This window comes from Podarcis cretensis, assembly GCF_951804945.1.
Source record: "Podarcis cretensis genome assembly, chromosome: 17".
Classification (NCBI taxonomy): Eukaryota; Metazoa; Chordata; class Lepidosauria; order Squamata; family Lacertidae; genus Podarcis; species Podarcis cretensis.
In genome coordinates, this window is record NC_137187.1 from 39,818,635 (window position 1) to 39,831,311 (window position 12,677).

Genomic DNA, 12,677 nt, shown 5'->3' on the forward strand with positions numbered 1-12,677 from the left:
TGAGGGGGTCCAACTCTACAGTTCTATGATTCTGTTATTCTAACCTGTGTGACAGAAACCTGTGTGTCCACAGATGCTGCATATCCGCCTTCTTTAAATAATCAATTAAGCAATAGAGAGCTACATGTGTAGCTTTTTCCTTTCTCCTCCGGTGAAGAGGCTACATCCTAATGTTTTAATGTTATATTTTAATCTTTTTTAAATTGTATTTTAATCAACTTGTTTTTATTAATGGTTGTTAGCTGCCCTGAGCCTGGTCTTGGCTGGGGAGGGCGGGGTATAAATAAAAATTTATTAGTAATATTATTGTTACAATTCTCAGCACCTTAAGCAAAGTAGCTCCCAGGATTCTTGGGGTGAAGTCATGTGCTGTAAATGTGCATTGTGTATGTCACCAGAATGTTGATAGCCTACAGCATACCCTCCAACATGCCCAGAGGAAAACTGGAGCACACATATTTTGGGGCTGTGATCTTGTGGGAGCCAGGTGACTCGTTGCTGCATCACCCTGTTGAGCTTGTGGTCTACTAAGACCCCTTGTGATGAGAAGTAGAGACATCACCTTGCCAACAAAGGTCCGTATAGTTAAAGCTATGGTTTTCCCAGTAGTGATGTATGGAAGTGAGAGCTGGACCATAAAGAAGGCTGATCGCCGAAGAATTGATGCTTTTGAATTATGGTGCTGGAGGAGACTCTTGAGAGTCCCATGGACTGCAAGAAGATCAAACCTCTCCATTCTGAAGGAAATCAGCCCTGAGTGCTCACTGGAAGGACAGATTGTGAAGCTGAGGCTCCAGTACTTTGGCCACCTCATGAGAAGAGAAGACTCCCTGGAGAAGACCCTGATGTTGGGAAAGATGGAGGGCACAAGGAGAAGGGGGCGACAGAGGACGAGATGGTTGGATAGTGTTTTCGAGGTTACCAGCATGAGTCTGACCAAGCTGCGGGGGGCAGTGGAGGACAGGAGTGCCTGGCGTTCTCTGGTCCATGGGGTCACGAAGAGTCGGACACAACTAAACGACTAAACAACAACAAGACCCCTTGATCCTTTTAATGTACTACTACTGTCAAGCCAGGTGTCCCCCATCTTATATTTGTTTATCTGGTTCTTCCCGCCTAAGTGTAGAAGCTTACATTTGTTCCTACTGAAATTCCTTTTGTTAGTATGGGCCCAATTCTCCAATCTTTTAAGGTCATTTTGAATCCTGATTCCATCTTCTGCAGCATTGGCTACCCCTCCCAGTTTGGGGTCATCTGCCAATTTGAGGAGCATCCCCCCAATGCCTTAATCCATGTCATTTATAAAGATGTTGAACAACAATGGGCCCAGGACAGAACCCTGTGGCACCCCACTTGTCACTTATTTCCAGGATGACAAGGAACTATTAGCAAACACTCTTTGTGTTCAGTCAGTCAACCAGCTACAAATCCACCCAACAGTTACCTTGCCAGCCCACATTTTCCTAGCTTCTCCACAAGAATATCATGGGGAACTTCGTCAAAGCCTTTGTCAAGATACACTATGTCCACAGCATTCCCCTGATCCACCAAGCTTGTAATGAACAAGAGAGAGAGAGAGAGAGAGAGAGAGAGAGAGAGAGAGAGAGAGAGATTAGAGTCATCTAGTATGACTTGCTTTTAAGAAACCCATGCTGGGGCTTAGTAATCTCAGCATCTTTTTCCAGGTACTCTCCACAAGTTTGGAGTGTGAATGACTGAACTGGGGAACCTCCTATACTTGTGAAGTTGTCCATGCATTTTAGAACCTTAATATGAGTAAGATATTTAGGGTTGGGGAAAGGTGTCACTATTCCTTTTCCCGTACCTTAAATATGACCCCAAGTCCTGAGGAGCCAGTTATAGCCATAAAACAGAAGCATGCCACTGAGTGACTGTATGCTGCAAAATTTTATTGCAAGTCCCCCTTATAGGAACAATTTATCTGCCCACCTGTACAGCTGTCTGCCCATATTTCCTCTCCAAGGCTCAGCCCTGCCTAGTGAACACATGGCTTCAGTCAGCAGCTCCTGGTCCTCTTAAATGTGGTGATGCAGCCTTGGGAGCAAGAAGATGGGAAGACCGATAAATAGAGAGGTAAAGTTTATTACCATTCTTTATTCCAGAAGGGCTGCTGGTGTGTTTCCCTCCCCTTTCCTGTTTTCATTCAACCTGGCCTCATTCTACTGATAGAAACCATCTTTCCCTCAGCCCAAGCGGCTGGTTCCCATTATGACACTACCCCCTCCCTGACCCCCTGAGAAGGCTGCTTATAAAAAACAAAACATTTTATGTAATTTTGTCCAAATAAATTCATGGCACACAAGACACCACCCCAGGCTCAGCATGGGACATTCTGAACTTCTAGCTTGGACGACTTCCCAAGCTTGGCTTGTGAGATAAGACATCAGTCAGAAGAAGAAGAAGAATGGGCTATCTCCTCCACCAAGGATAGAACAGGCCAAGGAACTAGTTTACTGAATCCTGGAAAAATGGGGGGGGGGGACGATTTTTGATACAATGCACTCCTCTCCCCTCTACATCTCTCTGCCAGGCTGCTCTCCCTTGTACAGTACAAATATTTGGTCTGCCAGCAGCACTGCAGAAGCTAGGCTCAGCATGACATGTAGCAGCCAGTAACATCCATCAATTAACATCCATTATTAAGAATATATCTGTGCACAAATCTATATGTATGCTGTTCTGTTTTTCATATGCTCAAATGTATGTATTTGAGTCCATAGCTCCATACCAGTCAATGATAAGAGAAGCTGGCAACTGATCTACCCACCCAAAACTCTGGAAAAATCATCTGGAGTGCTTTAGAGCCCATTTGTCCACATCAAATTGGATTATCCACATATTGGGTAAACTCAAATTTGTATGGGAAAGGAATCAAATTTGGTGTTGTTTGAGGGTAACATCATGTGGATTATGTGAATTTAATGGAAATGCAAACAGCTGCTAACACACAGTGAAGTCCAGTGTGAACGAGCCCTTAGTGAGGCTAGAATTGTACTTTAAATTGCACTTGTGTTGAGAGAACTGTACTGCCTCACAATTGGATCCCAGGCATAACTGAAAAGTGCTGGTTTTAATATTTAAAGCCCTAAATGTTTGGGGTTTGATACGCCTTTTCCCATCCAAGTGCACTGATGTTCTCGGGTGGGGCCTTCACTGTGTGCCTGACTTGAATTGTCGGATTTTAGGTTGGCTGGCAAAGTGGCTGAGCCTTTTCTAGGGTGATGTCTGCCCCATGAAATTCCCCGGTGACTTGTGATGGGTCTGTTTGGTTATGGTTCCCAGGAAATGAGTGAATATTGCTGTAGCTAAGAAAGCATGTGGAATTTAAACCCCCGTCCACTTCAGACCATATTGTGACTGCAGTGGGAAAGTCTGTAGCTGCTACGGTTTTGTTATACTTCTGCTTTCCTGTTTTTAATAAGTGAAATGTTATTGATGTAACTATATCTTCTGAGTTTTTATGTTGTAGGCCATCCTGAGGGATCTGTTAAAAACTGTGCAGCAGAATATAAACATGAATAATAAACAGCAAATCCTGAGTGCTCTTACTCAGATTTAAGTCACCTTGAGGAGTCTGTGGGATTTCTGAGTAAACATGCGTACGGCTCATGACCTGTAACCCTCAGCCTGCTTCCTTGGAAGTAAACCCTCTTGGAAGATATGGGTCTAGGGCCAAATTACACATCCACTTCACCCCATCACAGCCATGGCTTCTAGTTTGTCGTGTTGTGGGAACAGCAGAACAACTGGAGACGTTCCGGCGTTTAACCAGGAACAATTTATTGTTATAAATTGTCTGGAAAATCCAGGAAAATAGATTGGTACAGTACAGAAATAGCAAGTTATCTCAGCTTTACTTTGGGGCCTAGCTCTTCCTGTGTCCTTGAGGTGATATGCAGTGACACCTTGGTTCTCAAACTTAATCCATTCCGGAAGTCCGTTCCAAAACCAAAGCATTCCAAAACCAAGGCACACTTTCCCATAGAAAGTCATGCAAAATGGATTAATCCATTCCAGACTTTTAAAAACAACCCCTAAAACAGCAATTTAACATGAATTTGTTTATTTTTTACCTGCACTGATGATACAGTGGTGCCCCGCAAGACGGAAAACCCGCTAGACGAAAGGGTTTTCCGTTTTGGAGGTGCTTCACAAAACGAATTTCCCTAAGGGCTTGCTTCGCAAGACGAAATGTCTTGCGAGTTTTTCCGACTTTTTTTCCCTCCCCCCCCTTTTTCTAAGCCGCTAAGCCGCTTATCTGCTTATCCGCTAAGCTGATAAGCCGCTAAAAGCCGCTAAAAGCCGCTAAGCCGCTAATAGCGCTAATCCGCTAAGCCGTCAATGGGCTTGCTTCACAAGACGAAAAAACCGCTAGACGAAGAGAATCGCGGAACGGATTCTTTTCGTCTTGCGAGGCACCACTGTAGTCATTGTTTGGATGGGGGGCTTTTATCCATTTCTGCAGTCACACAATCAATCAGTAGCTGAATTGGGTTCCACACAGTCACAAAAACAAATTAACCAAAAAAGCCTCAAAAACAAAAACACAAAATAAATAGCAAAAACAAAAGCGCCAAACTTAATCCATTCTGGAAGTCTGCTTGTCTTCCGAAATGTTCGAAAACCAAGGTGCAACTTCTAATCGGTACAGGTCCCTCAGAAACAATAGCTGACAGCCACATCAGACGATCGGCTTCCGAAAAACATTCGAAAACCGGAACAATTACTTCCAGGTTTTCGGCATTTGGGAACCAAGGTACCACTGTACTTGCAACTGCTACCGCTTCTACTGATGTAAAGAGTTTCCTGACCTGAAGCATTCTGCCATAATGCACAGTTGCCCCTGGAAAATGCAGTAAGGCATGGGTTACAGCCAACTCAATCTGTGTGGTGAGATGTTGTTGGTAGTCTACTGTATAGCCATCGTGACTATTGGCCATGATATCCTTTTCCGCCACATATTAAGGAATGGGATGTTAAAGAGGCCTATGTAAAGAATAAAAATACTTGTCAGGAGAGACAATATGATGAGCCATTAATTTATAGGAACAGAGGGCAGAAGGGATGAATATATTGGCTACCCAGCCCTCCTTTTCTCCCTGTGGCAAGGCTATAGTGTTTATCCAAGGTACACTGACTTGGTCTTCCCATTTTGTTACTCCAGATCACTGGATAGTAGGATGTTCTTTAATATGACAATCTCAGTAAATTATTATGTGTGGCTTGGGATGCCTGAGGGAAGACATTTGTTACGATTGTGCAAGGATCTGTCAAACAACAGTACAAACAAAAATGTTTTCAGACAACTGAGGGACATGAGAAGGCAAATAGGACTTGGTATTATAGATGGAAGGTGCAAGGAAGGAGAGAAGGAAACTAAAAACATCATTTGAGCCAGGCCTCACTGAGGCTTTGCCCCAAAATTTGTTAACTTCTTCATATCAAGCTATGTTTTGCCAAAGGCAAAATGGGTTCTTTATTAGGGATCTCTGAAGCATGGACAAAACACAAGTAGTGAAGAAAGTCTGAAATTTATTGAGCTGCAATACCAGGCAGAGTAGAATACCAGGCAGAGGGCCTTCTCGGTAGTGGTGCCTGCCCTCCGGAACACCCTCCCACCAAATGTCATGGAAATAAGCAACTATCTTACTTTTAAAACAAAATTAAAAATTCCTTCCAGTAGCACCTCATAGAAGTGTGCATATACACGAAAGCTCATACCAATAACAAACTTAGTTGGTCTCTAAAGTGCTACTGGAAGGAATTTTTTTATTTTGTTTCTACTATGGCAGACCAACACGGCTACCTACCTGTTACTTTTAAAAGACATCTGGAGGCAGCCCTGTTTAGGGAAGTGATTAATTTTTAATATTCGGTTGGGAGCCACCCAGAGTGGGTGGGGAAACCCAGCCAGATGGGTGGGGTATAAATTATTATTATTATTAATAATAATAATGACAACTCCTCCTTTCTGCTACTGGGAGCCCCAGGGATGTAGAGGCTGAGTAGACCTCCACCTGGCCAGGCTACGCAGCACCTGTATGTTGGTTCAGGCCAGCATCATAGCTCCCTACGCTGCCTCTCTGACTCAAACCCTAAGGTTGTTCTGTGCCCCAAGTCCTGAGGCTTAATTGCTAAGCCAGCCTCTCCTGCCTTGATTGTTCAGCTACCTTGAGCTAGGCCAGCAGGCAAGCAAAGTAATTCATCTACAGCTGTGTTATCTCTGCAACAGGGCATTCAAGTCAGCAAGGAGGCTGCATTAGACTCACTACTACTGAGCTTAGGGGAGCCATGAAGCCTAATGTTATGAAGGGTTAATTGCGCAAGGCCACCCACACCTCCTTGTATTAACCATTTACCTTCCACTTTTCCACTGCAGTTCCCTGTTAAAGGCACCGGAGCAGAGGTTGGAAAGCTTATAGCTACACTCCATCTTAATGAATTTTTTGACCATGGACCAGTTAGCCTGGACCTTTAACTCCCATCCTCCCGCCCCCCGCCCCCCCCACCTCCACTGCCACATAGGCAACTATGCTGGCTAATTTGGCCACCTCCATCTCATACCCTGCAGGCCAAGCTCTTGTTGCCAGGCAACAGTAACACAAAGGCCCAGATGAAAGGAGGTCTTTTACAGCAGCACTTCGCTTGGTGCTGCACTCAGCTCATCCTGTGCTGCAGTGGGCAGTGGGGGTTGTTTGTGCAAAGCTGCAATGATGCCACAGTGCTGTTGTTTTTTTGCAGAGAACCTTCTCCAGATGTGGTTTTTTAAAAATTTCACTCTACATGGAATGGCCAAAGCGTTTCTGAGTGGCACTGCCCTCCCTTCCCCCTCCCCATTAATATTCTCTACCATTCTTTATTTATCCAGACACTTTTGAGTCACAGGTGACCCTGCCAAGCAGTCCGTCTAGACGGAGAGTCATTCCCAAGCTATTCGGCTTTTCATTTCCTCCCTCTTGCAATTGGTGAAAACTACCCCCTTCCCCTCGACTAGGCCAGCTAGGTCTGCTTTACTTTCAGATTGCCACATGCGGAGACTGGCTTGAGCCAGGCTACATCTGATGGGTTGCCCAGCAACAAGAGCTGGGCCTGGAGTATGTGAGGTGAAGGCAGCCAAATTAGGGAGCAAAGTGGCCTAGATGGCAGAAAGCAGCATGTGGTCAGGGGAAGGGTCCTAACCAAACACACTGAGGTGTAGGGTTGCCAAATGTTTGATCTGCCGAAATCAGCAGGAGACTTTACAGAACAGAGATAAGAATACTACTCACCGTACTGTGAGAAATGTCGGTTAGTAATTTTAATAAAATTTCAGTTAAAGGCACAGGAGCAGTACAGACTTCTTTCCTAACCAGGTGGCAACCAACTTACAAAAGAAAATCAACTTAGAGAATATGAGTTAGCTCAGCTAATATACTTATTTATATTACTGACAAATGTGTTGCTGCTTATTCACTGTAGAGTGTAGAAAGTGGCGGATCTTGCCTCTCCTCTTAGAATCTCAGTCTGCAATCTCAGTCATACTTTATAGATTTTAAATTGCCTTCTGGTATATTGTTTTAAATGAAAGGTGGAGTAGAAATTTAAATAACAAGCAAACCAGCACTTTGGTCAATTGAAGTGTTATATTCAGATTACCGATGAATTAAAGAGCCACACTGAGTTTAATATATGAGAACATTCAATGGTTCTGCACAACTGGACTTTAATGCCTTGAGCACAGCTGCCATGCATTTGGAAAGTTCAGAGTTTCTCCCTTTTTTTAACTGCAGAACAGTTCAGGAAGAAGCTGCACCTGCAGATGTTCCATTTCCCTCAGACCATGCATACTTACATGAGCAGGCGTGTGAGCAGCAAGCAAGCTACTATACTTGTATTTCTTGATGCTCAAAACCTGGTCCAGGAGCTGGTGTTCCCCCTAAAAAGCTCCTGCCAGATTTGGGCAATAGCATCAGAAGGGGAGCAGGAGGGTCTGATTCAAATCTGCCCCACTGTCCTCCTCCTGGCCTCACACAGTCTCTTCTTTTGAAAATCATGCTTTTCATTCTCAGGAGGAGACATGCTCACACCAGCTGACTGATGCATGCTCCTCTTACACACATGAGACAGAATCCAAAGGCTTGTGTAGGCTTTCCATGTGTCGGGTTGGAGCAGGAACTGGGAGGATGCTGTCAAACTGGACACAAATGAGCTTGGGGCGCCCCCTGCTGGTGACTGGCAGGCATTACATTAACCAAACCGGCCACTGGTGGCCATTTGAGGCCTCTCAAAGGTATAATAAGGCCAAAAGAGAATGAAAAATAACGCATAAACGGGGAATGTAATATTGGTGTGTGTGCGCAGTACCAGAGTCTTTTTCTTTTTTATTAATATTTTATTTCATTTATAAAAAGAGTGAGAAGGAAAAAAGTAATAAAAAGCGAGAATGAAAAGAAAGGAAAAATACATTATTACCATACATTAATATACAGATGTGTATATTCTTATTCAGATCTGTGGACATAAAGCTCACACATTCCCCAAACAATTTTGTTTTTATTCACTATCACACATTATGCTTCTGCTGAATGTACGTCTTTCAAATATTGACCCATGTATGTGTATATGGATCTGATGCTTGTTCACAATGATGTATGCACAATTTTTCTGTATCTTTTCTACTTCTTGAAATATTTTTTAAAGTTACAGTAAAACCATTACCATCTATATTTGCATCATCAAGTTGAATCCAACATTTTATCCTATATGAAAGCACATTTTAAGAAAAAAATCAAGGAGAGATGATGGGAATTTGCATGGATGCAATAATAATAAAAAAAGCTTTGGAGGCAACTGGACAACACTGTATTTGAAGAGACCAGAAAGGCCACACCCAGGGTAGATCACAATTCTAGGGTTATATGTGTGATATGGTTGCCAAACATAGGCACTACAAAAAACAGCAGAACAATTGGAAAATGTTGGCACTGGAATTAGTACTGAAAAAAATTGTACTTTTTTGTTTTTTAAAAATCTCAAAAACGACTTTAAAGAAACAACTCCATATTTGAAACTATTAACTTGCAAGTTCTGGTTTCCAAAGGGACAGAGATATGTCTTGACATGTTAGAATGAAATACCTGTGTTTGACTACTCAGAAGGCAATCCTGATAGGCTCTTTGGGGGCTCTTCTACATATGTATGTTTCAAACTTATAAACTTACCATACAATAAAAAAATGGAAGGGGGTATTACCCTGAATGTGAACTTACAAGACAGATAGTTGTCTTGCTGTTTAGCAGTTGTGCACAAGTCTGGTACATGCATACATGCATTGAAAAACAAAGGGGAAGGAGGGCATGTCTAGTAAGGCTCCACCCCACATTGAGAAAGGCAGTAACCCACTTTTTGGGGTGTAAAAAATGTGGGGGGTTCAGTACAATAAGGTTGAAAACAATAGCACAACTTTAGCATGAACTTGGAGTGGTGGCTTCACATATTCCTTGATGTGCTTTCTGCAAAACTTTTGCCAGACTTTGGCGGCGGTTTGGAGTGAATCAGACAACACTGGCTTTTGGGTTGACCCCATGACCCCCAGGTTTGAGGGTCTATTGCTCTGTTTGTGGGGCTTCAAAACACAGGGTTTTCGCCACAAAACTTTTGCCAAACTTTGGTGCCAGTTTGAGGTGAATCAGATGACATTGGGGTTTTAGGTGTTAACTACAAATCCCCGTTTGATGTATCAATTTGTGGTGCGCTGCAAAACAGTTGCAAAACTTTAGCACCATTTTCAAGGGGATCCCAGATTTTGAGGTTCGCAGTCTTAAAGTGGTTACTAATAAATGTTGCAAGATACAAAGGAACATTTTGCTTTTAAACAAGCTAGCAATGCGGTCCCATTTTCCTTAAGTCCTTAACTCACTTCAATACTTTCCTTGCTCTGCTCCCAGAGATCCTAAGCGACTTGCTTGTTCACCATCTCAGGTTTCAGCTTCCTGCTGTGAGAGATTGCAGCTCAGTTTCCAGGATGAGTCACCAATTAGCCTAAAGGCTGAAACAAACATCCAACTTCTTTTGCCTCATTTGCCATAGTGAAACCAGCTGCGCCAAATACAAACTTTTCTGCTTTGCATTTTAAATACAATGCATATAAACTTTGCATTTTATGTGCATTAAATCTTACATCTTTAACATGGGGAAGGTTGTTGAGCCAGTGGTGGCTAGTCAGTTCAGATATGACTGGGGGGGAGGGGCGAGGAAAGGATTGTGCTCCAGATTCAGAACTGAAAAAGCCTTGGCACATTGGCCAATGACCTTTGAGTAACTCCTGCCTTTCCATGCTGTTTTGGGAAACCAACGCTGTGCAATCACCTTCTGAGAAGGCTGGCAGCTCAAGGTGGCATGCCTGGTTCTCCCCCCCCCCCCATTTATCCTCATAATAACCTTGTAAGGCAGGCTAGGCCAGGCATAGGCAAACTCAGATCTCTAGATGTTTGGGGACTACAATTCCCATCATCCCTGACCACTGGTCCTGTTAGCTAGGGATCATGGGAGTTGTAGGCCAAAAACATCTGGAGGGCAGAGTTTGCCTATGCCTGGGTTAGGCTGAGAGACTGTGACTTGCCCAAGGGTCACCCAGCGAGATTCATATTGTGATAGGAATTTTGAGGTCTTATTTATATGTTAAATGTTCGTAAGTGTACCAACCAAGCACGTACATAGATCAGCACAGGAAGACCAACCTGGAACCCTTTTTGATTCCCAAACTGTCCCAAACTGACCAAATGTTTTCTCTGCAAGGTCAAAGTGGGAAACCTCCCCATTGTCTCTTTCTTCACAAATCCTGTCTTAAGGGCACATTTAAGATATGAATAGGGTTTGAGCCTGTGACCTGGTCCAGGAACTAAGTATTTATCATTACAAAAGACTGGCCAGGCTCCCCAGGCAACCCAATCAAGTAACCTGCCAGACAGGAGATAAACAAGGACAGGAGAAAAACAACATTCAAATTTCTGATGTAGGTATGATGTATCTGGGGGGTGGTCTTAGGTTACACCCCTTCTGTGATGTATGTATGATGTTTCTGGGGGTGGTCTTGATCTACAGGGTGGCAATTTCAAAAGTCTTTATAAGGCCTTGCGTGCCATTTTTCTGGGTTCCTCCTTCTCTCCTGTGGGTGAGGGGAGCACCCTGTTGCAACAGATCAATAAAGATCAGCCTTGCGAGCTGCTTTGCTTCTCAATATTCTCTGGTTGGCCTCTGTTATTTTCTCCTACCAATAGGGAGCCTATGTAAGGACTCTATATGGGCTCTTGGATCATAAGGGAAAAGGGCAATTTTTGTTTACAACAGAAAGAATGATTCCTGCTGGAGGCTGCGAGACTCAAGTTCGCCTTGTGCCATGTCTGCCACACGAATGGTAGTTTCTCCCTGTGAGTTTTGAGCCCCCTCTCCTGGTGGAACACTGCTTTTATTGTAATTGGTTGCATGTTTTTAATAGATTTTGTTGTTTAGTCACTTAGTTGTGTCTGCCTCTTTGTGACCCCTGGACCAGAGCACGCCAGGCCCTCCTGTCTTCCACTCCCTCCCGCAGTTTGGTCAAACTCATATTTGTAGCTTTGAGAACACTGTCCCACCATCTCGCCCTCTGTCATCCCCTTCTCCTTGTGCCCTCCATCTTTCCCAACATCAGGGTCTTTTCCAGGGAGTCTTCTCTTCTCATGAGGTGGCCAAAGTACTGGAGCCTCAGCTTCAGGATCTGTCCTTCCAGTGAGCACTCAGGGCTGATTTCCTTCAGAATGGAGAGGTTTGATCTTCTTGCAGTCCATGGGACTCTCAAGAGTCTCCTCCAGCACCAGAATTCAAAAGCATCCATTCTTCGGCGATCAGCCTTCTTTATGGTCCAGCTCTCACTTCCATACATCAATACTGGGAAAACCAGAGCTTGAACTATATGGACCTTTGTTGGCAAGTTTTTAATAGATAGGACCGATTAAAAACATGCAGATTTCAGGTTTAAATTCGACCGACGTTTACTTGTATTGTGCTGTTGCTTTTGTGGCGATCACACAGGGCCCCTGGACGTTTGATGGTCTATTGACCCTGTGCCACCACTGCGGTTGCTTTCTTCGCTGCCACCACCCCGCTTCTCACGGGGACACACGGAGTCCAGACAGTTGTTAACATAAACAAATAATCAAGTTTATTTTTAAGTGCAGGAACAAGCGCATGATTGCAGTTTATTTTCCTCTTGTCAGTTTCCTAATCTTGTTGTTGTTGTTTAGTCGTTTAGTCGTGTCCGACTCTTCGTGACCCCCTGGACCAGAGCACGCCAGGCCCTCCTGTCTTCCACTGCCTCCCGCAGTTTGGTCAGACTCATGTTTGTAGCTTCGAAGACACTATCCAGCCATCTCGTCCTCTGTTGTCCCCTTCTCCTTGTGCCCTCCATCTTTCCCAACATCAGGGTCTTTTCCAGGGAGTCTTCTCTTCTCATGGCCAAAGTCTTGGAGCCTCAGCTTCAGGATCTGTCCTTCCAGTGAGCACTCAGGGCTGGTTTCCTTCAGAATGGAGAGGTTTGATCTTCTTGCAGTCCATGGGACTCTCAAGAGTCTCCTCCAGCACCATAATTCAAAGGAATCAATTCTTCGGCGATCAGCTTTCTTTATGGTCCAGCTCTCACT